This window comes from Tetrao urogallus (assembly GCF_951394365.1).
Source record: "Tetrao urogallus genome assembly, chromosome: 3".
In the NCBI taxonomy this organism is placed as follows: domain Eukaryota; kingdom Metazoa; phylum Chordata; class Aves; order Galliformes; family Phasianidae; genus Tetrao; species Tetrao urogallus.
In genome coordinates this window covers 83,225,823-83,251,974 of record NC_136815.1, presented here as the reverse complement: position 1 = coordinate 83,251,974, position 26,152 = coordinate 83,225,823, and positions in this window count along the sequence as shown.

The following is a 26,152-nucleotide window of genomic DNA, read 5'->3' as shown; positions in this document are numbered from 1 at the left end:
AAGGAAAGGGCTTTACAGACCCAATATGTCTTTCCAGAGCAGTGGTCATGGTTTAGAGACTTTCTCCTTAATATTTTTCCTGAGTCTCTCACTTCAATTTCTGTCTGTCTCAAACAAGTCCTGAATGCAATGACTCCTCCCTGAGGGAGGAGATTTATTGTTTTGGTGAGAACCACCCACTGGCCAAGTACTTGCATAGGTCAGTTAGTGAGTAGTAAAGCCTATAAATAAATTTGTTTAGAAATTTGGTGATGCCCCTGGGAAACTTTAAATTTACACATCTGTGTAGCGGTAGTTCCAGGCCTATGCCTCTCCCATTCTTTTTATTTTCAGAGATTTATTCCCAAGAATAGCAGACTTCTTTCTTGGGGCCATGTTTTTTAAAGTGGTCCTATCTCAGCATGCAAGTATGAAACTGTAATAATAATAATAACAACAACAACAACTAATGAAGGTGATAAGAGCAATACCTTTCACTTATGTGTTTCTCATTGCTCTGATTTGCATTACATCAGAAATGTACAATAGGGGCTCTCTGCCAAGCAGATAACCAGCGTTGACCTGAAGAATCTATGCTCCAAGACATAAGCAGGCTCCAAATAAAAATATACATGCAAAATTATATACACTCACATATATGGAGTCAATCTGATTCATCCAAAGAGATGAAAGCAGTTGGCAAACAGCAATTAACTCATTTTCATGCAATAGATAAGCATCATCTTTCTATCTGATGGATGAGCAAGACAAGTTAAATGACTTGCCCAAGGTTACACAATGCATCAGGGCAGAGCTTGGAAGCAGTATAAAGGAGTCCTGATTCCCTGATCTAACCTTCCTCTTCTCAACTTTCATCTGAATTTCCAGTGTACAGAGGAGCAGACTTTCAGAAATGTGCACACACACACATACACACACGTTTATAAACCTGGAAGATAAAAAGACATCAAGGTTGGCCTCTAAGTACATATGTTTAGCAAACTTCCCTTGAAGATCTGTGCATTCTCCATGGCCTCTCAGCTTGCTTAGTTGAAAAGGCTGGGGCCAATTAGCATTTGATTTTGAGTAACAAATTTTCTGTTGCAACAGAAGTTGGATCTGTGTCTCTTGATGTTACAGTCTTAGTTTTAATGTCACAGGAGTTTGGCTCTGGGTAAAGAAAAAGCAAAAGCTGCTGGTGAACTCCTAAGAGATGTTTTTCCTAACAGCAAGAGCCCGTAACCTTTTAAGTTGTTTTCTTTTTCGGTGTCTACCTGAGAGGAAAGCACACACTTTTAATCTCACAGGAGTAAATTACAGAGAATTCTCACACTCCTATAATGTTATCTACTCAAAGATCTTTAGGAATATTATACACTGATTCAATATGACAGAAGCACTATAGAAGTATACGGGACTTCTCTGCGTTTTAGACAGGAAAATTTTTATAGAAGGAAATTTGAAGGCTCACTTGTTAGCAACTATCTACACTATATGAATGATACGTGTGGGTGTAAAGAGCCAGGCATAAATGTAATCGTCCACTTACAGGGACCATCTGAAATATGCTTATAAGGCAAGGTATTGTGCTCAATAGATGTGAAATTAATATCACACAAGTGACTTGCCCAAGATCTCAAAGGAAATCTGTGGCAGAATCGGGAAAGCGTCCCGCTCTTGTGCTTGAGCCACAAAACCACTCTTCCCTTTGAACCTCCAATCAGTCTTTTCTTTGATATAACGTTGACTGAGATGAGCTGATTAAGTTTCCATGTATCATCTGGAACCTTCGGAACAGGCTTGTTTTGCTAGACGTTCCCATCAGCCCCCATAGTTTCAGGCCTTTTGATTATAAAATGCTTTTTACGTTAGTCTTCATGGAAACTCCCTTTTTCTTTTGTTTTAATCATTTACAAGCTGGAGCCTTGCCAATTTATGTAACATGGTCTCATCCTACTCATTATTTCATCATACTCCTGCCAGATCTTTATTAAACGTATTTCTTCCCCCCCTTTAGTGAAAAAAAGGGATGGGTGCCTGGGAACTTGGATATGCAAAATGAGTGGGAATTCAGAGTTTTTCAATTTTTTTTTTAATTTTTAATTTTTTTAATTTTACTTATTTCCAGTCTCAGAAATGTCAATGAAAAGGGTTATCTTCCCTAGCTGTGGGAGAGCAGCGCCTGCCAAGTTCAGGTGAGTTATCAGTGAGGATGTGGGGGTCTCATTCTCCCAGATTCTATGGTTCCCACTAAGAGGGAGCCAAGCTGCAGATGCTGAGATCTGTTCACTGTCTTAGCACTTAACAAAATCTGTAAAGTTTGCTCTATATGTCACTGGAGTGAGATTAGCTTTCTTAAATATCTCCCAAGCCATGTGTACCCATACTTCAGGTACTCTTGGGTCTTCCATTTCCTTTCACCTCTTCCTTTCCAGTCTCATCTCTTACTTTTAAGATGTATGTCCTATTAACTGAAAGAGCCATATAACCCCCCATGATCTTTCATCACTCACTTTTATCCTTTTGAATATCAAGAGTTCAGCATCTATAATGCTGAATACCCCCAAAATCCTCAAGGGATGTAGCGGTGCTCTTGACTTGACCAGGCAGTTTAGGGAACAAGGGCATGGGAAGCCACAGAATCCTGCTGGTGGAGCTATGCCATAATGGTGTTCTGTCTGTGAAGATTTGTTTGAGGACTCCTCAAAGTTGTCTGAGAAAGACCCCATCTTGTGAGGGTCATAGGAGGCTAGTGCAGTGCTGTAAGTTGTGTTGCGCGTTGATGAAACTACATTTCTCTTTGGGTTTTTGTTTTTAGACTCAGCTGAAACTATTGAGAGACTTGTGTGATGGCTCCATGGAGCCACTCCAGGACCAAACTCCTGCTGATTGTGTCTTTGAGCAGATCACAGGTCCTAATCTGTGCTGCTGGGTGCCCCACCACATTTTCACAGCCACGTAAAAGTGGCTCCCATATGACCCTGTAACAAATCCCTACTGAATGCTATTAGCAAGTATCCACTATCCTTCCCCTGAGATTTTTCTCTGCTGTGGCCCCTGACCCCGGGAAGTTCTTGCACCTCATTCTTGCCTGCCATGGGCACAAACTGTTCTGCTTGTTCCCAGGATGAGAGGTTTGTGATGAATTTTGCATATACTTTGAACCATGAGCTTTTGTACTGTTACAGTAAGCCATGGTTTTCCATGCATGTGAGGCTCCTGTTACCCACAATGGTTTTCCTGACCTTGTATTTGTGATAGCTATCAGCTCTTCAAGGTTGGAAGAGAACAGGGGCTGCTGTGATTTAAACTTTCTGTGGTACTGCAAAAATTTTAATAAGAAACTCACACAAAGTTTTTCCCTTACTTGATGTACACAGTGTTAGTGTTCAGAGCAGGGCTTGGCACTGGGGAGTCCAATCATGCCTTTTTAGCTAGGTGTTGCAGAAGTACTTTACAAAAAAAAAAAAAAAGAAAAGAAAAGCCATGTATAGCCCAGCACCCAGCAAGGTGTTGTATTTCAGTCAATGGAAACTTGCTGTCAATCAAGATGAGGATCCAGGTCTTTCAGGGGTATTCTCCTTGGGACCACCCCAACCCTCACACACAACTTATTTCAGTGTGTTTCAAGTATGAACATGATTGTTCTTCAGAAGTACTTTTATGAGCCTCGAGGATAAGTCATCTCTGGCAGGGATGATTTAGCAGTGTGCCTTTGAGAAGGCGAACTCCAGCAGAGGAGCAGGGATATTGGACTTTCTAACACAGACACTGAGAGCCTCTTCTTGCCCCTCTGTAGCACGTCCCTCGCAGATGCGTATCAGAGCTCTACTACCTGCATTGTGCTGGAGACTTGCAAAAGTAATAAAAAATATGTTGTGGGCTACAGGCAAGTGCCTGCTGCTGCCAGTTTGAAGGTATCAAACACTGGATGCTTTGAGGACAAGGTGGCTCAGACACAGCATGAACGACAAGAAGGCAATGACGGGACAGTTCCAGGAAACATCAGTACATGCTGATGTCCTGCCAGGCAGGAGAGTGACACCATCTCAAAGATTTTTGGCTTTACTTCGTGCTCACTGGAGGAAGAAAATGGTGCTGGTGAGAGTCAGGAAGAAAACCTCAACTAAAATACGATGGGGATGCCCAACAGTCTGTAATTAAACACAAGTCCCTTGGCTGGAGGTATGGGAATGAAAGCTGGGCCCCAGTGGTGTCAGAAACTACTGAAATTACTGTCAAACTGATAGTACTTCAGACGTGGCTTCTGCTCCAGCTCACAAGTGGTCAGGAAATGAGAAAATATATTGAGACAACTGCAAGAGTACAACTGCCCTTTCTCAGCTTGTTTTTTACCTGCCTTCTGCTTGGCTCCATGCTTACTGCTGAATTTATGTTCCAGTTTTGTCTGCATTCACAGAATTAATGGTGCGGAAAATGTGAATTTCTGAGAATCAGCAGCAAAGTTACATAGGAAGTAACTGCAGGAGTGGCAGTTATTGCACGCTTATTTGCTGTTTTGGTTCAGACCCGATAATAACATAGCTGTGGCTTTAGACAATGCAAACTACACTGCAAGTAGGGATCCTAGTACTGAAACCTGTGGTGGAAACACCATCCAACAATCGCAGTGACAGTGAAGAAGGGATCACCAGGACTGGCTGCATGGTGTTTATTTTCAAAGACGGCTTTTTCTTTCCAGCGCTCAACGATACCAGCAACAGAGCTGGGATGGTTTGCATCCCAGGTCTTCTCAGAGTGGCAGGCTAAAGGAGCAGCAGTGCTGTGAGGAGTGCTGTCCAGTCCGTGTTGTCTGATTTATCACACTGAATCTCATTGCTTCCAGCACAGCTCTTGGGGAAAGGGGGCTGCTGGATGGTGGGATACATTGGAGAGACCAGTATCATGGATCCAGGTTTATTTTAGCTGTTGGTTGTGCTATGCAATAGAGCAGCACGCACACAAGACCAACACGGCAGCTGGTGCTGGGGCTTTGTGGACACAGAGCAGCCCGAATGCCAAAACGAGGAGGGGAAAAAAAATCTATTTAAGCAATTTTTTCTTCTCTATAGGAACTTAGTCTGTCAGCAGCATAAACACTTGCAATCATGCACTTCCTAGGATGCATGTGCTATCGAAAAGGGAGGTGTTAATTGCTGTGCTAATTACAACATGATTGCTTTGCACTTGTTTTGCACTTGCAGGTGATTAAATTTTTAACGAAGCATATTACTTGGCACTGTTAGCACAGTTAACACATTTCTCTCTCTCTCTCTCTCCCTCTCCCTCCTTTTTTTTTATGCCTTGGGAGAAGTCCCACGCCGCAGACCCTTCGCTGGCTGTTGTGCTTGGAACACGGCTGGGCCCGGCCTCCCGCCTGCAAGGAGCAGCAGCCCGTCATCATCAGGCTCAGCGTGGCGGCGCCGGCCAGATGCGAGCGCAGAACCCACGGAGGTATTAGCTCAAAGCGAGGCAACCCTGCCAATGCCAGTCTCCCAGATCTCATTCACAACCCATGCCAACTCCAGCCAGCCAGGCGGCGGCAGCGAAGGACGTGCGGGAAGGCAGCGGTGTGACAGCAAGTTCCCCGTGATTTATTTCTGCTCTGCTGAGCGGGCTCCCAGCTGAACCGGAGCAAGGGAAACTTGCATCTGTTCGGCGGGCAGGCGTGCGGCTCTGCAGCACGGCGGCAATTATGGGAGGCTGCGTGACCAAAAGGAAGCTGGGCTGGTCAGCTCCATTCATCCACAGCCATAGATGAATTTCATTTGGTTGTTGTTTGCAAGCCTGCTGCAAACTTGTTGATCCCAGCGTGTCTAAAGGAACACAGGTCAGTCCTTGGAGGATGCTGTCCAGAGTGCTGTGGACCTTTGCTTTTGAAGATGGTCTCAGCTGTCTGTTATGGTGACAGAAACCTTTTGAGGTGCCCTGGGTCAGGCTGTATGAATGGAATGGATGCTTATTGCCATTATACATTAAAAAGGCATGTGATCTACACCTGGAAAGGGTTCCTTAGAAGAAAAGGCTGAAACAGACCTACTGTTTCCACTTTGGGATGAAATAACTAAAAAGAGGGGTACTGGGAAGACAACAAAAAATACAAAAAAAATGAAGAAAGATGACCTCATTTGACTGCTTTTCCAAATTCATGAGCAAGTTACTCAATAAGGAAGCACAAAGGGGAAAACAAAGGAAGATGTAAAACTGATAAGGAAATATTTTTAGACAACACTTAATTAACCCTGGGAACTCCATAAAACACTGAGCCTGAGATGAGCAAGATTCAAAACAGGCCAGGCATTTGTATGGGCAACAAAAACTACACTGGATGAGATTAACAAAATACGAGGGATACAAGCTCTCATGCTCCACGGCAGTAGGAAGCAGCTCGCTGATGAAAATTAGGAAAATACCTTCCCCTATGGGCAGATCATTCCATAATCATTCATTATGGGGTTTCCCTCTGCGGCAGCTGGGCTTGGCTGCTGATGGAGACGGGTGCGGAGCGTGGCAGAACAATGGCCTGATTCGGCACTGGCATCCCTTTGTTCCCACATGGTATTGTTTTGTGAGGGACACTTTCCACAAATAAAAAGAGGGAAATCAAAGGGATGACAAGGAAGCCGTGCGAATGCTCCTGACATAAATCTTTACCTTGCACGCACATGCCCTCATCCCAGTGAATTAACAGGAACAAAAGAAAAAAAAAAAGTGGCTGGTAGAATTGTTCACATAATATGAATTAAGAAGAGCCTGGGATCACCTTCAGCGTGAGTTAGCTGGGTTTGCTTTGAGGAAAGGTTTGGGAACTGCTTTTAGCAGCAACTTCCCCATGCCTCCTTGTTGAGGAGAGAAATCCCAAAGGATTTGGGATAGTGTGTTTGTAGTCTGGAGAGGTAGGAAATATGGGCAAGCACTGCAAAGAGCCCTGTGCCCTGCAGCTGATTTGCCACTAGCACCAAGTGTCAAAATGGGGCTTGTAAATTGCTGTGAGGTGGCAGTGCTGCTGTGTTGTGTGACTTGGCGAGCTCAGCCTTGAAGTTCACAAACACTTCACTCCTTAGCATTTCTCTCAACTCATATGTAGAGTCATGGAATTTTAAAGGTTGGAAAAGACCTCTAAGATCATCTAGTCCAACTACCCAACCACCACCACCATGTCCACTAACCATGTTCCCTCAGTGATGTCTCTTGAGCACCTCCGAGGATGGTGACTCCACCACCTTCCCTCGACAGCCTGTTCAAATACCTTGCCACCCTTTCTAAGAAGGAATTTTCCCTAATATCCAACCTGAACCTTCCTTGAGGCCATTCCCTCTCATCCAATCACTGTTACCTGGGAGAAGAGGTCGATGCCCACCTTGCCACAGCCTCCTTTCAGAGAGCTGTAGAGAGTAATAAGGTCTCCCCTGAGACTCTTCTTCCCCAGACTAACCAATCCCAGTTCCCTCAGCCACCCCTCATAAGACTTGTGTGGCCTCAACATGCCTGATCCTGCTGATTACACTATTCCTGATACATGGCCCTTCCCACTGCTGTGTCCATGTGGCAGATCCCCAAAACAGGAGGAAAGCCCACATATCCAAGCCCTGCAGCCCCAAGAGTCTGGCCATGAGGTGCCATCTGTAACACAGCCTCTTTGGACCATCTTGGGAGGTTTCCAGCACAGGGCACAGCCCCATCAGCTGTGGCCCTCAAAAGCCAGAGGACACGGGGAGAAGGAGGTGGCTGCAGAGCTCCAGCAAAAGCCCTCAACTGCACCATCATCTGTCCCTTGACTGTTCTGTGCCGACCATAACGGATGTAAATTGGTATTGCTTTTAACTGGCAGGTTTCATTATCTGCAATTTCATTAAGAACAGTATCTGCTGAAAGACCACTGACTGCTTTTTTTATTTTTTGCTTAATGGGTTCAATTATATCTGTGGCAAACCTTGCCATTTTCCCCCCACCAAACTTCATATTCCAGTCTATTACTCACTGCCTGTCTGGCCCCCACCGCGTTTTCACTGCAGATGTCATAACGGAGAAGAGATGAACAGGCAGCTCTTATTTCCCGATAAATTAATGTGCTGCAGTCTAATCCATATCCCAAATGATAAAGTTAACAACAGTTTGCAAGCCTGTCACATAATCTAAAAAATTCAGATGGATATTTTTCCCCCTCATGTGGGAGGAAAAAGCTGTTTTGGGGATGAGCGGTTATTAATATGTTTAAGCTGCGGCAGAATGTCATGGAAATGGCACAATTAATTCCTCCACCACATCTATCCGGTGCTGAAGCAGCTTTTTCTGGGGTGGATCTGGGGCAGCGTGTCCTCCCTCAGCTGGGGTTCTCTGCAGCTGGGTTGGGCTCCACCTGCAGCTGGCTTTTTGGGATGAATTTCTGTGCTGTAGGGTCAGGCACCTGCGGCTCTCCCAGGCTCCACAGCATGTGGTGTTGGGAATGTGGAAATGAGGGCTTCAAATCTGCTGTGCTGCTCCAGGACAGCTGTGGGGTGAGGATCCGAGGGGCAGAAGAACTGTGTTTGCTCCTTAAAAACTCCCAGGGCTGGGTCAGTTTGTACCAACTGGGGATCAGCCCCTCACTACATAGATGCCTACATGTGCAAATAGGGTTTGTTTGCAGAGATGCTAGAAAATTTGGAAATTACCCCCATTTCTCAGTCATTTCATACAAAGGTTTCTCTATGCCTTTCTACAGTCATATCAGATATAGTGGGAAAAGGCTTTTATCTTTGTGTTCTTCAGCTATTTTAAACACAGTGCAGTGATTAAATAGAGGAATGAGAAGAAACAAAGTCAATAATGAACACTTGGAAAGATTTCAGTCCTTCAAAATGATCAGCTGATGTATAATAGTATGGAAAGGGTGTGAGAGACAGGGAAATCTTTATAGCAGAGCTACATTACCTACTTTTTATTTCAGTGCTTTGTTCGGTTATTCTTGCCTGTGCTACAGGTTAATTTCCCCCCTGACAGTGGGGATGGCTTTCACGAGGTATGGATTTGCATTGCTGGTGCTGTCCTGTTGCTACTCCTTATTTGATGTACACCCCCATTTTGAAATTAGGACTAAAGCCATGTTCTGATTTCAGATAAGCAATGGGTAGGGAGCAAATGGAGAAGATTGAAGCAGGCACACTCAGGAGATGAATGTTCCCTGGACAAGCACTCTGCATGCAGCCCCTTTTCCTCTTGAATGGTTCTGAGGCCAAATAAGGGAAGGCAAGGCGTGTTCCTCAGTCTGACCTATTTCTACAGAGCAGCTGCCTGCTGGAAAATAATCCACTTATTGGGTGAGAAACCCACAGAAGCACCTCCCAGGCAGGCAGCCCTGGCACTGCAGCACACGAGAGCGAGGTCCTCCGAAAGATGTTCGCATCTCCAGAGAGATCTCCTTGCTGCCACCACATTCCTTGCATTGGTTCCCACTTATTAGCAAATCTTTCCCATATCAGGAATGAGGCAACTCTCACTCATCCAGTTAGCCATGTCTTCCAAGAGCCTTCCAGGCATGGAGTGAGGTGTTCCACCAGGCAGGTTTGTGCTATTTGAATGCTTTTGCTGAGAGTTCCTGGTAAAAATTACCTTACCCCAGGGGACTCTCTGTGCCCCAGGGCCCGCATAGCGTTCTGCTGAGCACACGGGATGGGTACTGCCAGAGGGCTGAGGCTGACTGCTTGCGTGTGGATGGGGAGCTGTGGGAAGAAACTGTGTGTAACTGGGAAGAGCTTGGAGCTTCTTGTATTTTATATTTCAAGAATCATACTGTGATTGATTCTGAACACAATTCTACCTCTTCCCCAGCTTTTGTTAAAAAAACCCTCATAATTACTGTAGCGTAAAAAAAAAAATTGATCAGGTTCTGGCCATGTTGATTTTACTATGTACTGTGAGTACAGTATCAGAAATGATCCCAAACTGCCTTGGAATCTTCTCATATAGAACAGCGTCAGCTTCTCCCTGCTACCCAGATGAATCCTTCCAAGCATTGGGTTCTTGGACACCAGGAGTATCACTAGGGATACCATGATCTCATAGATGGGGAAGAACAGTCTGCTATCTTTTTCCTTATGTTTCTAATTCCTGTGGAGTGGTGTGCCACACAGGTAAGGAACTCTAGGTTATAAGGTTGTAAGACCGTAGGTTCTAAGAGTCTACAGATTTTCTGATACGCTCACTTCCTGTAGAATCATGCAACTGTAGAATCGTTGAGGTTGGAAAAGACCTCTAGGACCATCTAGTTCAGCCATCCACCTACCACCAATACTGCCCACTATCCATGTCCCTCAGTGCTACATCTGCCCTTTCTTTAAACACCTCCAGAGATGGTGACTCCACCACCTCCCTGGGCAGCCTGTGCCAGTGCCTCACCACTCTTTCTGAGAAGAAATTTTTCCTAATATCCAACCTGAGTCTCCCCTGGTGCAACTTGAGGCCATTCCCTCTCATCCTATCACTGTTACCTGGGAGAAGAGGCTGATCCCCACCCTAGCACAACCTCCTTTCAGGCAGTCGTAGAGAGCTGTAAGCTCTCCCCTGAGCCTCTTCTTCTGCAGACTGAACAATCCCAGTTCCCTCAGCTGCTCCTCATAAGACTTGTGCTCCAGATGCCTCCAGAAGGGCGGTGAGACCTTCAACTACCTTCTACTGGACGCACTTCAGTGCCTCAGTGTCTTCCTTATAGTGAGAGGCCCAAAACTGAACATAACACTTGAGGTGTGGCATTACCAGAGCTGAGTATAGAGGGGTTATCACCTTCCTGCTCCTGCTGGCAATATTATTTCTGATACAAGCCAGGATGCCATTGGCCTTCTTGGTCACCTGGGCACACTGTTGGCCGACCAACACCCTCAGATGCTTTTCCTCCAAGCAGCTTCCCAGTCACTCTTCCCGAAGCCTGTAGCATTGCATGGGGTTGTTGTAGTCAAGGGGTGGGACCTGTACTTATGCTTAACATAGATATGGTGGTGGTGGATATTCCTCCATGCTTCAGAGAGCTGACGGTCCAAGTTAACACACTGGAAGTAACGAGACTGATGGGAAGACATTACATATAGGATCCAAACTGGTGAATGTGCATTAAACAATACAGTCAGCCATCGTGAGAATTTCACAGAGGTAGTCACATTGCAAAAGAAAGGCTGCTTTGGTGTTAGCCTTTAGCGTATGAATCGTTTATGAACATGAAGCACATTTAAACAAGTAGTCCCATGGGCACCAGAAATACTGAAGCCAATGGCTCCTTCCTGCATGGATCTTCTGCTGGCTGAGAGACATCTCATGAGCTTTTCCCTTACCTCCCCTATCCTGCCTGGTTATTTTCATAACAATTATAAGAGCACTTTTATTCTAACTCTCTGTCACGTTTGGCTGGAGCCAGGCAAAGACTGGGAGAGATGGGGACAGAGAGGTATAACCACGATGTGCCTCTGCACGTCCCTAAGAAATCAGAGCTGTGGTTCAGCTGGTGGGCCAAGAGGACACCCTTATCAGACCTTGTCATTCTAGTACTGTGCTGTGGTCAGCTCAGAGATGTGCACAGTGGTGAGGAACAATGTGCCCCCACCTCACTGCCACAGGAAAAACGAGCCTGTCTTTGTAGGATGAGAGAACATATGCAGACAGCATTTCTGCAATGTTTGTAAGAGTCTTCAGTGAAGAGGCTTACCCAGAAACAGTTCAGTTTTTGAGAGATGTCAGGCAATATTTCCCCCCACTGAGGTCTGACCAAGAGTCACGGTGTAGGTATTACCCACAAAGCTCAGTTTGGCTGCCCTATTGTCTGCAGGACCCTGTGCAGACTACCTTTCTGTAATGAGTTCACATCACGCTTCAGCAGAGGAAAAAGAAGTAGATTTTCTTTGTTTCTTGAAGCCAATAGGAGGGGCAAGCCTACTTCAGAGGACAAATCCATTTTGTGAGCTGTCCGCAGGGTACTCCTCCCAATGCAGGAGGCTGACGAGCTACAGAGGTTCTTCATCTGCAGCAGCCCTGGAGGAGCCCTTGGAGATCCTCTGGGGGCTCTGAAGGTTGTCTAGATTTCCCAGGATGAGAACTCAGGAAGATAAGCTGGCCTTTTAATCTTATTTTTTTAATTAAAGAGGTTGATGACATAAGCTATTCTGATTACCAGTGATGAGTTGTGGGCCAATAAAAGATTGGATTCAGATTGGAATCTTTTATAGCTCAGACCTATCTTTCTGGTCTCAGAGACAGCGTGTGCATTTTTATTTCCCACTTTCTTCAAGTGCATAAAAGCACTTCTCTCTGGAAAACAGCAAATACAACGTGATGCGACCACATTGTTTCATCAGCTGGAAACCTGTGTAATCTCAAGTGGTCTCTGTTGAAGCTAGAACAGACACAGAAGACCACATTCACATTAGCTTGTGAATATACACATATTTTACAATGCTAGTTGAGTTTGGAAGCGGGTGCCCATCTGCAGCACAGGGGCATCTTGTTAGCAGATGTTATTTCTCAGGGAGGCTGAGCTTACTGTAATGACAGTACTTTTATGTCTTTACATATGCAAGACACTGAACGAATGGAAAGACATGGCTACTGCACTACGAGCAGCAAATTGTTTTCTAGTTGAAAATACTCTATAAAGACGAATTGGTTTTTACTTAGCAGAGAGATATACCCACAAAAACATATGTGTGGTGAGCTGATATTGGGAATCTGTTTATGTAAGTAGCTATTTCCTAGCATTCTAGGGAATGAATGAATGCAAAACTTGTAGATAAAAATCTCACATTGTGTGAATGCATTTGTTGAGCAAAGCCGTCAGATGTCTGTTAAAAGGAAATAACACTTGTGTAGCAGGTTCTCACAGATGTAGTGTATTAAAATTATTATTGAAACATTTCTAAGACATCTCCAATAGAATGTATAGAGTGTGAGTGATACACAGAATTATTATTTTGTCAGAACACCAAAAATCAGGATGTCATTTATATAGTTTTCCATGCTGCAAGCAGCATGAGACATCTACATTGTCCACTGTGAAGAAAAAAAATCTCCAGATTCTTGTGATAGTTGAACGTACTAATTCAGGGAATGTAAATACCAAAGTACCCCAAGGTAACTGAACTAACGCGGCCATTCCCAATGGAAATTTGTTCTTCCCAGTTTGGGGAGCTGTTGCCACTTTGCTGTGTCAGGCTAAACACATTCCTTTTCCCATTTGTCTCAAGCTACTGAAACACTTCTTTCTGATGTCATACACTTTTGCCTGGGAGAGAGAGACAGACTATGCCTACATCAGCAGCAGTTCAGGAATGCTTTCCAATCTTTCATTCACAAGGAAACTGGAAGATGAACTCAGTGCTGGGTAGAAATTCCTCTCTTGATGAAGAGCAGCAGTTGGGGATTTTCCTGACTTAAAGCTAAGCAAATGGGCTCTTTACATTGCTGAAATCTACCTTCAAAAAGGTAACACGGAGCATGGTTGGCAGAACACATGCTTTGAGCTCTTGGATTAAAACAACCTTTGGGGAACCTTCTGGGCATAGATCAGGAGATGCCTGAGACAGTCCATGTTGCCACCATTCTGATATGTTTTCTTATAGTAGTTCAAGATTTAATTGCAACTCCTAGTCATGAAGATTGGCTTAAACTTCAGAGGGCTATTTTTTAACTGGAAGGTGGAGGGGGACACATTGGTTTGTTTTCTTTTCTGTGGTAAAGAAAGCTCTGAAGCTGACCCAACTGCATCCTAATGATGGAAAGAACAAAGAACACGAAGGACCACAATTTGAAAAAAAGAACTTTCCTTCCTTCCTTCCTTCCTTCCTTCCTTCCTTCCTTCCTTCCTTCCTTCCTTCCTTCCTTCCTTCCTTCCTTCCTTCCTTCCTTCCTTCCTTCCTTCCTTCCTTCCTTCCTTCCTTCCTTCCTTCCTTCCTTCCTTCCTTCCTTCCTTCCTTCCTTCCTTCCTTCCTTCCTTCCTTCCTTCCTTCCTTCCTTCCTTCCTTCCTTCCTTCCTTTTTCATTGTTTGCTTATACATATATATGCATGTATTTTAAACCAGTGAAGTGATTTTGCTCTCATTAATTATTTTGAATACTGGAGGTTAGCAAACAGGGGTCAATCTAAACAAATATATAAAAAGTAAATAAATACAGCAACACTGATTAATACCTGAAGCATTTGTACTCCCAGACATACGCATAAACCAGCTCCACCCCAATTAATCAAGTCTGACTGTACCATATAATATTTGCAATTTTTTAATTAAAACTGAGAGCTCTAACTGTCCAGAGTGTGACATGTCTGCTCTCTGAACAATTACAGCACAAGCAGGGGCCATGTGTTTTTCTAATCCTGCTACAAATTTCATACTGAACTTTAAAGGCAATTTCAGGTTCAGCCGAATACTATCTGTTATCTTTGCTGTACTCCTAATCAGAGGAGCACAATCTGCCTCCAAAAACATTTGCTCTGAATGGCTGCTGTTTCTGAAAGCAGACACTCTTGAAAATGAAGCTGTCAGTAGCTCCATTACCAGTGTTTTCTTACAAAAATAATCCACTTAAGGTTTACTTGTATTTAACTAAATGCTTGTGATCACGCTGGTGAGGTATAATATTTTTTTTTGCCGTGTGCACCGAGCAAATCAATAAGCTTCTTCCTTGTGACCCCAGCTTTGCTCTTGCTCCTGCCTGTATAAATCAGGGGGATCTCCAGTCACGTGCATAGTTACACCTCACTAAAATTGCAGGAGATGAGAATCGATGCCTTTGTTTGAAATAGAAGCAGGCTTTTGTACAGGGAGAGAATAAACAAGTACTTCATGCTTGCCTTCTCTCCGTGCTGTTGTTTCTCCCTTTTTATTATTTGAACATACAAGATTTTACTCATATATTATACCAAATCAATGACTCTGTCTAGCTTCCCATAGAACACTTTTTATAGGAGAGAATACTCCTTTCCTGTCTTGCTGAAGCACATATTTTCACATGATTTGCACTGATAATATAACTCCGCTGAGTAGCTTGATAGAATATATCACTCTTCACAGTCTAGCAGTCCTCCTCCTTAAATAATGGAAGTGGTAGACTCCTGGTAGGCTTGATTTTAAACATTTTAAATATATATAATGGTTTGCATACTGTGCAGTGATTTGTAAAATGTGAATGCCTACAAAAACCATGGTTACCAAGCATAACATTATCTTATTTTTACTTACACAACCAGTAAAACAGCTGGAGGTCTAAAATCACGGCCTGGCATTAAATGCATTACTACATTTTAACCATGTAGGATGAGGCTGTCCTTTCAGTTGGGAGATAGGAAGAGAAAGAAAGTGTGGTGATTACTGGAAAATTAACACCTCCCATTTTAATAGACTGATTATAACAACAGGACTTAAATAGAAACCCTTCAACTGAAGTGAATTGGAATTTTATCTGTCTGTCTAAAGAGTGAGAAAAGCAGAAGTGGTTTTAAGCTACTTAAATTGTAGTATCAATCTTCAGAGCAGAAATGGAGTATCAGTGGAAATGGAGTATTTTATTAACAGAAAAAATGCCTTTTACTTAAAGTCTCACCTGTATTACACTATCTTTTTTTTCATTCCTGTACTTGAAAAACACCCATACCAACATCTGTTCCCTAGTTTTCTTTTTCAAATCTTTTTAACATAAATAATTGTAATCAACTTGCAACGAATTAAGCCATAAGCTACGAACCCTGATCACTGCAGCATGTCTACAAGGTTTGGGACTGGGATATCTCACCTGAAGTAGTAATACCAAGCCATGTCTTTAAACCTTCACAAAAGCTGCGTCAAAGGTGAATAATTTTGCCACTGTACTTGACACCTCAGAATGAAGAACTAAATATTTCTTCCAAAAATATGCCCTTGTGGATCTTGTGGGGGTGTTCAAGCTCTCCTGGGATGTAGTTTCGGTGGGAGATATGTCTGCTGGGAGGTGAGTTGCTGTCACGCTTTGGGACAAGGGAAGATTCTTCTACTGTACTGTTTTCAAATGGCTAAAAGGAAGAATTCAGTCTTTGCCTGGAAGTCTCAGGAATCAGCAGGGAAGTTGTTCTGTTCATCTGACCTACAGGTTGGACCCACAACCTCTGTCACAGACCTATTCTTGCGAGTGGATATCTGGAAGTGCCCTTGAGGTTCTGATTCAAGACCCAACCCCTGGAGAATTCCCAAATTTCTCAGGTTTCAGGAATCTGAGGACGATCAACAAGGCAAGGTGTCACTCCACACCTGAGCAGTATAACTCCAATATCCGGTCAGTGATGCAGGTGCAGAGTGAAAAGAGTCAGCACTTCCTGAATCAACTCCAAAAGGCTGCATAGTCTTCCCCCTGGGTGGATCTCCTTTTCCAAACCTGAGCCATTCATTTGGGGGCTGCAGAGGGAATCAGTTGTGTTAGGGCAGATCCTCCAGCCATAATAAAAGTATTAAAAAGGTTGGCAAGGATTTGTTATGCTGACTTCTTGCTTGGCTCACACTGGGGAACGGTAGCCGATTCAAGGAAAACTTGTGCTTGTGATATTAGGAGACCGAAATCTGATTCCTCTGCCTGATAAAGCCTTGGACAAGGTGCAGGGGGAATAAAAAGAGATTGATTCTTGTCTCACAACAGGAGTTTTACATCGCTGGTATTACTGACTGTGTTTACACAGGCAGCCCAGCCAGCTCTCAGGCTCCACAAAGTCCATTAAAACCAGCTTGTGCCTTCCTCTGCGAAACCTCCATGCTGGCTTGGCTGATGCCCCCCCCCCAAGGCAGTACCCATTGGGTGCTCTCCACCTTTCTGAGCATCAGCACTCCCCTTCCCCAGCCCTGGAGTTCTTTCCCAGGGGAGGAGAGCCCCTTCTTTTACCCATGTTGCCAAAAAAGAAGTGACCATCACCTGCCATAACTCCTCAGTGCTCTCCTGGGATGAGAGTCAAGTCCTTCTGGGTATAGCAGTGTGGGCATAACCATCTTGTTTGCTTTAGGGAGGATCAGAGAAGGACACATTGTACAACCAAAAGGAAGAATGTGGCCAGTTAATAGTGCTGGCAAATAACGGAGGAAAAAATTGCACTTTTATTCAAAGATGAAAATGAGCACTGTAGTAAACATGCAGACAATACACACCAAGTACGAATCTGGTTTCTGTGTGTGAATGTGTGGTCTAGTTGCAATCTTTGTGAAAGCTGTTTCAGCTCCAAATGAATGTAGTGTTTCTGAAAAAGTACAAACAAATGTGATTTGTCCGTGAAGTAAAACAATGGATGTAGTAAACAAGTAAACAAGTTGTCAAGGGCTGAGTTAGAAGGATGCTAAATGTTTTATCTGTGGAAGACCACAAGTGGGATTTGTGATGGTACACCTGGACCCGACCTGTGTCTGGTGAGTGCAGGGACGGGTTTGTGCTGATGGAGAATATGTAAGCCCTGATTGGAGGAGGGCTTTTCGCAATCTCCATCCACATCGATGGGAAGATGTTCAAAAGTAGGGATCAGCTGCATGCTTTAAAGATGAAAAGTCTGTATTTTCCATGCAGATTTACATTTTTAGCATCTGATCTTAGGACACCTTGCCTCAAAAAGAAAATGAAGCCATCTGCAGGCAGCAGATCTTGGAGGCTGTCCTGACTCTCCTGCCTTTGCTATCCCTTATCAAGTTTTGATTGAGTATTTAGATTGCCCAGTGCCAGGTGTTGTAAGGAAAGGTGCACTCACATTGCTTGGTGCTGCCCTTGGTGATACCTGAGCAACAGTACAAAAAGGACATAAAACTATTAAAGAGCATCCATAGGAGGGTTACAAAGATGGTGAAGAGTCTGGAGGGCAAGGTGTATGAGGAGTGGATGAGGGTGGTTCAGCCCAGAGCAGAGGAGCTGAGAGGAGGCCTTATGGCAGCAGGCTGAGCAGAATCAGGCTTTAATTACCTCATTGCTATCTGTGTATGAGCTGTTCGTCGTTATCTTGTTACAAGTGCATGAGACAGCACCTCATAGGGAGCGGAGGGCAGTGCTGAGCTCTGCTCTGTGTGACAGTGACAAGGCCTGAGAGAATGGCAATGGAACTGTGTCAGGGGAGGGCAGCTGGTGGTTAGGAAAGGGTTCTTCACCAGAGGGCAGTGGGCATGGAACAGGCTGCCCAGGGCAGTGGTCATGGCCCCAGTTGCTGGATTCCTAGGAGTGTTTGGACAATGCTTTCAGACATAAGGTCTAATTTTCAGTCTTGTGTGGAGCCAGGATTTTTTGGTAGCCTTTGAATTTCACTGATGTAATTTTTGTACTTGTATTTATGCTTTTCAGGGTGGCAAAGAAGATCCTCAGCTTACTGCCCACTCCAGCTAGCTGCTACGCCCTTGGCCAAGGATTGGAAAGCTTGTGCAAGTTGGAAAGCTTCATACACTTCTTCAGGGAACCTCAGCCGTTTCTCTCCATACCTAGTGGGGATGTGGATTTACAAACATAGTTTATGGAGTTTAGTTCAAAGCTGAGCAGTTGGCTGTATTTAAAAGCTCTGTTCACTTTTTTGTAGGTTCGTTTTCCCAAGTTTCTACAGAAGAGCTTGTAAATGCCTGGGACCAAATAGCTGTGCAGTTAATGAACTGTGCATGCACAAGCACTGTGTCCAGCTATGAATTCACAGTTAATAGTTTAACAAAGATGTTTGGCTTCATGTGTTTTTCATTCTTTTCCAAATAGTGATAGACTTGTCAGTTAAATCCATCTTTAAAATAGATTTTACCAAACACACGTACTGCCCATTGTGAGTCATGTAATGTTATCTTTTCAACATGCTTTTCCAAGAGAAATATTTACTATTTCTCAAGAAATAGTAAGTTTGTTTATTTAGAGACCCAATATTCTATTCTAATCAGTAGTTTTTAAAAAAAACTGCCTACCAGGACACTGTGAAACCCTCTGGAGAGACTTTTCTTTTAGGGAGGGACCAGTGTTAAAAATTTTAGTCTCAAATACAAACAGGGCTAGATTTTCAAAAGCACATGCTGGCACCTCCCTGTCCGTATTTCAACTCAAGATATCCAAAGTACAATTTTTAAAGGATGCTGAGCTAACATAACTCCTACTTACTCCAGCTAGATTTTTGCTAGTTCACTACTGCTGTAAATCAAGCTCTGCATTGCTAAGGGGATCAGAGCGTATTCTTGAGCTGTTATTTCCAATATTTCCTTACTGTGGAAATAAGCTTAAGAGGTACTTGATGGCATTCACTTGCAGATGACACAGTTCATAAAACTAAAAAAAGAAGCAAAATTCAGGTGGTGAAAATTCTTAGTGCGTGAGAAAGAGAGGAGGGGGAGAGTTTGTGAATGAAAGATTGAGTCTTTGAAAAGGAGACAGATGGTTTACATCTACCAGTACGAATATTGCAAGTTTCAGGTGTCTCAAAATGCTGTGAAAAGCAACATTAGAAATTAGTGGCAAATGTGTCCAAAAGTATCCAAGAAAACAAATGGCTTTTGCCATTGCTGCAGGTAATTTGGAAAAAAACTTGGGTGTATTTTTGGAGATCATGAATATAACTTGTGCCTTACCAGCTTACTTTTTTTTGTGAGAAATCTATTTGGTGGTTATGAGGAGTACAAAGAAAAGCTGTTTGCACTATACAACACTACACTTCTGATCATATTTTTACTATTTATTTTCAGTATTGCTGAATCGTGAGCCTCCTAACAGCCCACCCCTCAAAGCGTCCTTCCTCCTTCCCCGCTATTCCTTTCTATAACTTTTAAACCTTCCTTCATCTCCCCAAGCAGGGTAAATTACATTTACAGACACAGCAATGCAGCACAAGCTGATCAAAACAGCTATGGGAAAGTTTATGCTTTGAAGGAAGCATTACTAGTGAGGATAATTTTGTGGCTAAATAGAGTTTTCCTTCATCTGCATTAACACAGCTTCTTCTGTTCTCTCTCAGCCAGTTTCTGTGTCTACAAATGTGCAGCATTTCCTCCTAGACATATTCATTTCTGCTGTGGCTTTCCGTGTTTTCAGATTCATGAGCCAGTGTTCAAATGTGGATGTCTACTGCTAAGACTTTGAAGATCATAGAGGAATCAAATTATCGCATGAAAAATCTCCATGAAGTCACATAAATCAGTGACTATAAAGTCTATGGGAGACGGGGAAAAACTTTCACCAAAATATTTCACAAACCTTAACTTTGACTTCTTGAAAATCAGAGACCCACTGACTCTCCCTTGAGACAGAGAAAATACCAAGAGTTGGCTTTGGTCAAGAAGCTCTGATTTGTTCCTGATATTGTTTTTAAGTATCTCCGGGACCTGACTTATGGCTGGATGGGCTCTTACACCACTTCATTCTGGTTAGTCTTGGAAACCTACCTGACCTGAGCTCAGGACCAAGACAGAGGTGGCACTGGATTGTATTTGCTGTCTTATGAACCTGTATCAGAAGACATGCAGAGCATCTTTGTAAGCACTTTCCTAACAAAAGATATAAAGTATGATCATCCTTTAAACCAGGTTTACTATGGCATAAGTCTGTTTACTTGCATGGATGTTTTGTAATTTACAGCACTACAAGAAAACATAGTTCAAGACACTGATGGTTAAAGGTTCATGAGAGAATGTGGAATAAATTGCTTATGTTGAGTTACAGGAGTGTGACTTTTGAGCAAATGTTTGCAAAACATCCTTTCTGAGCAAAATAGATTTTTTTTCCTGCCTCTGGAATCACTTTCTACAGCAGAACAGTGATATGTAAAGAAATATACTCATCATTTGTGTTTATTAAAATTTTCTTCTCACATTACTTTTATGCTTTTGTTATTAGATCTTTTATTGAATGCTGATGGATGTTATTAAGCTCACAAGGGATCTCAGACATTTTTCACTAACTTACCCAAATCTCTGAATTCTGCCATTCCTGTTTTGTTCTCATGAGGCTCACTTCTTACTATTCTTTTTCACTTTTTATCATGTATAGCATTATAAGTACTCAAATTAGTAATGAAAAATGAAACTACAGGGGTCCACTGCATTGCAGATAATGACTGATAAGTCTTTTCACTTGCCAGTGGTATGTTATGTCATAACTTTCCACCTATATCCAATAATATTTTTCATTATTGCACCATCCACCATACAGAATTGTAAGGGCTTGTTTAGATTCCAAACATGTTTTCCTTAAGTAAATCCATATCTAATAACAATGGTTATATTCTGTTTCTTGCTCTGTAGTGAAAGGTGAAGCACTGTTTTCTCCTAGACCTCACATCGGCTTTACAAGTGCTCAGAGATGTCATCAACAGATATTAAAGGTGATACACCACAAAATGAAAGAGGCTAAGGTGCAGTGATGCTCAGGGAATACAAAACCTTTAGCTTTGTGCTGTGGTGCTAAAGGGATGAACTGTTAATTTACCATTAAAGAATAGATGGAATGAGTAGGGGTCAGTGGCTTTTGAACTGAAATCCTCCCCAGGTGAGTGAGTGGAGGCTGTTCCCCAGGTGACAGTGCTTCTCCTGCACAACTGCCTTCCATCTCACTGCACCTGCTGCTCTAGCTAAGGCAGAACCTTAGCTCCCTTCTCACCTGTGCTCAAGCTCTGTGTGTTGGGTGGTTTACAGGTTGGTGCAGGACCATTTCTTCCACTGTTGCTTTTGCTTGTCTGGGTGTCCTTTCCTTTGGTGGCCTGCAGCAGAACCGAGGTCAGAGGGGTTGGTTTTTTTTTTTTGCCTGAGTGCTGCAGAGAAGATGCTTTGCTGTGCCATGCTTTGTTTTATTGTGCACCACGCTCCCCAGTGTAAAATGCTCTGCTGACCTTCCTTGCCTTGTAGCATCTCTGCAAGACATGACTGTGATGACTTTAGCATGTGTTCTCATCCTGAATGCATCACTTATGGAAGTGGATACAGTCCAATATCAGTCTGGATGAAGTTTAGCTATATTTGGAGAGAGCCCACTAACTGCTCAGAGCCCCTAAAGCCTCAGGGACTCCTTCCTGATCACGGCTGTACTCCAAGGGACTGTTTGGTGGAGCAGGTGGTGTCCTTAAATCGTGGGCTTCTTGCAAATTGGAATATACATGGTGAGTAACTTCAATTTCTTGTACTTCAATCATTTGAATGTTTCAGTGAGGATAATGTGTGAAGGCTGTATGTTTCCCGTTTTAGGAATGAACTTGGGTTTTTTTTTTTAGCTTGGGGAAGGCTATTGGGGAGACCTGATTACAGCCTTCCAGTACTTGAAGGAAGCTTATAAGCAGGAGGGGGGAATGACTCTTTATACGGTCTGATAGAGATACGACAAGGGGGAATGGCTTTAAACTAAAACAGGGGAGATTTAGGTTAGATGTTAGGGGGAGATTTTTCTCTCAGAGGGCAGTGAGGCATTGGTACAGGCTGCCTAGAGAAGCTGTGGTGCCCTGTTCCTGGAGGTGTTCAAGGCCAGGTTGGATGGGGCTCTGGGCAGCTTGAGCTGCTGGCTGGTGTTCCTGCCCTTAGCAGGAGTTGAAACTAGATGGGCCTTAGGGTCCCCTCCAACCTAAGCCATCTTATGAACTGATGGAAATATAAAATATGCGTACAGGGAACCTCTTGCTATCCCCAAAGGGGAGGTGGAGAAGGGAAGACTTTCCTGAGGGTTTGCCAAGTTATAAAAATGTGTTCAGTGGATGGAGGTAACTGAAATAAGTCACTTGTTTAGCATATTCACTGTCAAACACTTGTTTTTGTGATAATCTCTATTCACCCTTAACAGAACAGTTCCCTTCTGAAGAGGAAAACTCTGGATCTACTTTAGAGGCATTTCTGTGGCCCAGAAAGACTGTCCCTTACAGGACTCCTCTCTTGAGGCCTGTTCCTCCCTCCTTGTGGGATAACTTGTGGGTGGCAGTGGTACTGATGTGACTAGTGACGTTTGCCTGAGTCTTCATTTCAGTGTGGGTACCTCAGGGACACAAAAAGCAAGCAGGAGGGATGGGGGAACCCAGACACAGACTCCTGCCTTCACTTGCTGGCATGTTTCACCCATGCTTTGTTTCTCTTGGTCTGCCACTGTTCCTTGTGTCTTATGTTGCAAATGGACAGCTAGAATCAAAGGGAAGCGGTTGATGGCTTCTACTTCAAATTGTAAACGCTTCTGCTTAATGTATGGGGACACAAGACTCTGGTTTACATAAGTACCTGCCATTGCTTATAGTTATGTAAAGTAGGGATGAATCTCTAAACCTGGGATCAAAAGCCTTGCACACATGAATGTGTCCATTAAGGGGAGAAAGAAAACAAGGCAGAGATGTGCCAGTGAGAGCACGGATCACTTCACGTTTTGGTTTGTGGGAGAGCTGGAAGCAAAGACAAACAGTGACAGTGCGTGTTATTTCTCAAACACCAGGTCGTTGTTTAAACTACTAATAGAAAAGGTTCCCCTCTTCATGCATCCACACTTGTTATGCACAGAAAAATCCAGTTAACAGCAGAGAGACCAGGCAAAAATTGGAGGGTGGTCTCAAGTAAAGAAAAAGAAACTATTGCTCAGTGGGCAGATTCTCAAACTGCCTGAACACAGTATGTGATGCTGCTAAAAGGATGAGTGCTCTGGTTCACTTCTCTGACTTCAGCCTTAGCCTGGGTCCTGCTGGATGAAGGGAAGATCATTATTTGATAGAGGTATGTTTGGGGGAGCAGCAACCTGCAAAAGCTTTGGTGTTCTTTTTTGTTGTTGTTTGTTTGTTTGTTTGTTTGTTTTTAATGCCTCCACTGCCTTCGGGAAGTTGGGGATGCAAACTGCTGTGCTCAGAAAAAGTCCTTGCTGTGCTCACTGCAGCAGAGGTCAGTTTGTTTTATTTGGAGTGAGGGCATGGAAGGCAGCCTAATACAAAGGGTTGGTCCTGCACTGAATGTGGACCAGACAGAGCTGCAGGAGGCAATTTTTACTGCATGCTCTCCTCACGCCAAGAGCATAGTTGGTAAGAGAGAGGTGCAAATCCTTCCCGGGAAAGTGTCTTTGCTTCGAGTGCTGTGCATGTGCCCAGCTCTGTGATCTGGGCAGTGGTTACCAACACGTCTTGTAGAGCACTTGCAGACAGAGAGTCTGCTGTTGCACTTTGTGATCTCGAATAATTTGTTTATGGCCCTATAAACCCATGTAGGGGATGTAGGATGTAGCTTACTTGTACAATGCTAGAATTCACAAATGGCAGGTGAGTCTTTTCAGTGCTGACTGTGGGCCATGTGAAGCAGATAGAGCATCAGGACAGCTCCCCTCATTGCCCATCTCCTCACGGCTTCCTGCTTGTCCCCAGCGTGGTTTTAACCCCCTCTACTACTTGATTTCTTGGCCTATACAAACCTCCCCAAATGTATGTTTTCTTCTGCATCTCCTGCCATGGAATTCAGCCTTGAGAACGTAAGGATGTGCGTCTGTGTTTGCTGCTGGGGCTAGAAGCCATCCAGCTCACTAAACTTTCTAGTGCGGACCCTCTAATGGCATTTATACACAGTAAAATTCCTTATTACAAATTAGGATTTTAATTCTAAGCTTGGCTTGATAGAATGTAATTTAAAGCCATTTAGGATGGCTTAGCCTTCAAAGCAAACTCAAGATTGTTTAATTAGTCATGCAAGCCACTGAACGCTAACCATAACACAAAACAACTAAAGTATTTATTAGCTTTAAAGCTAAGTTAAGCTTTGTATGTTCCAAACTTTCAATAAAGTGCATTGAGTGTTAAGCAAGTCTTGTTTTTTTTAATCTTCCAATGCTCAGTAAATTTTATCTGTGAATAAAAGCACAGCCTGAGATTTGCAAGACATAGAACAAAGAAGTAAATTAAGCCAGCTCTCCAGCATTAGGGGAAATAGTGGCTGTAGCAGTGCTTGATGTATTCTGAGACTCTTCTGCCTTATTTTTTTTTTAAACTCCAAAACAAATGAAAAGTTGTCCACACTTCGTGGTATAGCTTCTGATTTTTCCCATTTTCTAAACTTTCTGAAGTGCTAATAAACAAAATCCCAGCAAGCAGTCCTATAAAAGCTGTGAAATGCAGCAAGGGAGTGGTGAATAAATTTGTGTGATACAAAATATAAGTCTCTCCATGGTCTCTTAGGAAGTTGCTAGCATGGGCGACACTGGAATTTGGAGGCTTAAGTCAGAAATATTTTTTATACAGCCAATACATAGCCAAGTCAGTGTTATCAAATTTCTTATTGCTTGCTTGTAAGTATCTGTACTTGGATCTAGGTGCATTGACCTGGGAGCAGGAGTGGTATTCAGAACTGGGTTATTCCCAATACCTGGGAACAACCCAGCTCTCTGAATTTGGGGCTGGGGAACAATTCCTTTTGTGCACAGAGAAAGGCTTTTAGGGTGGTGAAGCACTGGCACTGATTGCCCAGAAAGGTGGTGGATGCCCCATCCCTGGAGACATTCAAAGTCAAGCTGAATGGAGCTGTGAGCAACCTGATATGCTGTAGGTGTGTCTGCTCATTGCAGGGGAGTTGGACTAGATGACCTCTAGGGGTCTTTTCCAATTCAAAGGGTTCTATGAAATTGTAGCTCTTATACTGTTCAAATATTTCATCACTGATTGGGGCAAAATAAGGCTTTCTGCTTTAAAATTTTTGATTTTTCTTCAACGCCTCAGATATTTTTCTTGATCACAGCCCTCAGTTTTTTTACAGGTGAATTGTTTCCTAGATCCAGTTGGTATTTATAATGAAGTTTGTTCACACCCCCGATAGCGATGGCAGGGAATAAATCGCTTTCCTCCATGAAAATCAAGCCTAAAACAACAGATATCCCTTAACAGATTAGCTAAGCTCTATTTCTACTTTTTTTTTTTCTTTCTCCAGGACTGTGACAAAACAGACATAAGACAACTGTTACATCTACTTTTCCCTGCTTTCGTAACTGACTTCCCCTAACTCCCCTCTGTGCTGAGCCATGGATTGCCTGCAGAGATGAGGAATAGAGACCTGAGGTGGTGAGCTTGTGGCTAAGGGCAGTTCCAAAGGAGGTGGTGTGAGCCCAGAAGCCATTTAGGTGTTTTGTTTGCACACTTCCGTGCTGTTGGCGGTAGGCTTTCACTCTTAGAATAACTCTAGGAATTAACAAACAGCTGTCTTGGTTTCCACAGCAAAGTTAGGAGTCCCAAAGGGCCGTGCTCTGAGGTTGGGTTTCCTGGTATTTTGCTTGGACCTTTCAG